This window comes from Penaeus chinensis, chromosome 19 (genome assembly GCF_019202785.1).
Source record: "Penaeus chinensis breed Huanghai No. 1 chromosome 19, ASM1920278v2, whole genome shotgun sequence".
In the NCBI taxonomy this organism is placed as follows: domain Eukaryota; kingdom Metazoa; phylum Arthropoda; class Malacostraca; order Decapoda; family Penaeidae; genus Penaeus; species Penaeus chinensis.
The window spans coordinates 26,020,586-26,023,085 of record NC_061837.1 but is presented as its reverse complement, the minus strand read 5'-3'; the positions used below and the strand labels follow the sequence as shown (position 1 = coordinate 26,023,085).

Genomic DNA, 2,500 nt, shown 5'->3' with positions numbered 1-2,500 from the left:
GACTTAAGTAATACGTAAGCTGCTTGAAGATCACGCACGCACACGCACACGCACACGCACACGCACACGCACACGCACAAGCACACGCACACGCACACGCACACGCACACGCACAAGAAAACGAATCGATAGATAAATAAGTAAATAAAAGAAACCAACTTAGGCTCGTACCCCCGAGGCCGAACGCTTGTTTACACAACAACATTTCCGCGGAGGCGCTGGGGACAGGTGGGCTGCGGCTTCAGTTTTAAAGTAGTGAGCAAGGAAATAAAATGAGAAACGGATAGTGTACAGAAGGGACAGATATACAGTCTATATGATTGTAGTGTATCGTTACCTGCTTGTTATTGGCTCTGGTCAAATAGATATGATATAGATTCTAGTCCCGTTTTCGTATATTTTTCGGGATAAGGTTTCTTTCACACTAGTGACAGATATTTAGGGAAACAAAATCTAAGGCACTTTCATATATGTCACTCACATCGCAAATTGAACACCATTACAAATACTGACAGTAACTGTCATACTGAGGGGCATGTCAGTTTATCCTGTAATTTCACTAGTTCCCACTCAATACTGCAAGAGATGAGGTAAGGAAGGGAATTTTGTTTTCTTGTTCCACACAGCTATCCAACCTTGAGATTATTATTTTATGTTCCGGTTATTATGTAGAAGAGGGTAATGGGTTACTTTCGAAACAGTTTTGATATTTTTCTGCATGAAATCCATTGCTTTCAATGATTCTAGGCATTGTTCCTTGTGCAAATGAATCGTTGAGGAGATATGATCACCATCTTCCATCGACAATCTTGATTTGATAGTCCCAATAGCAGGGGAGGGCATGAAGTATAGCAGGGAAATTATTGGGTAAAATGGGACCCCCGTGGTTGTTAAACAAAATGTCCTAACCCAACATCCAACCTAACCTAACATCGTGGTATATTTTCCCTAATCAGGGGGCCCTGCCCCCTGGACCTCTGTGGTAGTATATGCACCTAGCATGGGGCTACGCCCCTTAGACCCCTGTGGTAGTATATGTGTCTAGAATTCACCCTCGCAATGTAAACAAGATGAGCGACTTAGCCAAAATTGGGGGATCTTCTCTTTTCTTTTACGTATAGCACCCTTGGGAAGCATTTGCACACATAGTGCCAGAGAAGAACTTTGTCTTGCTTTGTATTGTTTTATCATTTCATGTAGGTTTTATTACTCAACTCTGCCACTACCTTATACTACATATTCTCCTATGTTTCCAATTCACGTGATATACTATACATGTACTTCCGAGTTTCAGCTCTATCTTGCCATACATGATGAGGTGAATAGTGTGTTTCCCAGGAGGGTGTTGAGGGGAAGAACCCCCCTCAACCCTCTGGGCTTTGCCTGAAAGGCATGCCCAGACACAGCAGTTTAGATTATTGAATAAATTTGTGATGTGTTGGGAATTATTCTTTGGCAAGTGTGTCTGTATTGTAAAGAATTACCCAGCCTCTGGACCCCTTACTGATTACAGGGGACTAGTCTCTGCTCAGCATTTGTTTGTGCAGGTTATTTCATGTGTCCGTTTTTCCTGTCGCTTTAAAAGTGTCATTAGATTTTCCCTATGTTTTTGTAATTGTTTTGTAAATGTGCAATGCAAAAGTAATACATATTGCACATCTTTCTTGTTATCAATTTGCAAAGGAAATGCCACAGATGAAAAGTGACTTTTTTTTGTTCTGTCCTTTACAAGCAGTTTACTTTGTACATATATTTTCCCTGAATTTATTATACCTTCAGTTATTTTAGTGCCTGTTACCTTATCCTCGTTTTCTGACAAATGATATTACTATATCTGGATAGTTTCCATCTAAAAGAGTGCATCCATATAAATTGGATTTATAGTCAGGAACATGATGAAAAGTATCATCATAATGACAAGTGGTTGCTTTGGTTTTCACATTTAGCACTATGGCTAAGACCTAACAAACATCTAGGATGTGTATTCTAGGAAGGTAATATTTAGATTCATTAATTATTTGACATCCAATTCCCACATCTGCAAGGGCTCTATAATTTTTAGACAAAATTTAACTAGCAAGCATCTGGCATTCATATTACAATTTCACAGTTTAGCAATCATATAATTAGCTATATACTTGATTTACCATATTCTGTCTTTCATAGTGACAAAAAAGACAGCTCCTTACATTCTACACCAGAAAACCTGAAATACCTACTTTTGTTATCATTGTTCATAAATTAATTGGTATGGAATCGCCACTCAAAGCAAAAGTTACAACAACAATAATGTGTCCAGTTTTATCACCATAATGGCATGCAAAGTTTTTTGTAAGTCGTAATGGATTTTGCCTGTATTGTTTGTTATTTTCCCATCCCTGAGGCTTTGGACCTACATACCAAAGTAATAATGATTGTGAATGTTTATATATAATCAAAGTTATCCATATATTCAAATAGTAATTTTGTTAATGTACAATTGAAGCCATCCATATATGCT

At 38.2% G+C, this 2,500-nt stretch overlaps 1 protein-coding gene across 3 annotated transcripts in view; it reads left to right on the top strand.

The window, feature by feature from the left end:
* Positions 1-91: 91 nt before the first annotated feature.
* LOC125035306 (DNA repair protein complementing XP-A cells-like) overlaps positions 92-2,500 on the top strand; it is a 15,124-nt gene continuing 12,715 nt past the window's right edge. The window contains exon 1 of one of the 3 annotated variants that reach the window (XM_047627606.1): positions 92-228. The gene's annotated coding sequence lies outside the window, so the exon portion shown is untranslated. Of the gene's footprint in view, positions 256-286; positions 591-2,500 lie in introns of those variants that run through there. The other 2 variants (XM_047627607.1, XM_047627605.1) reach the window with 2 other exon arrangements.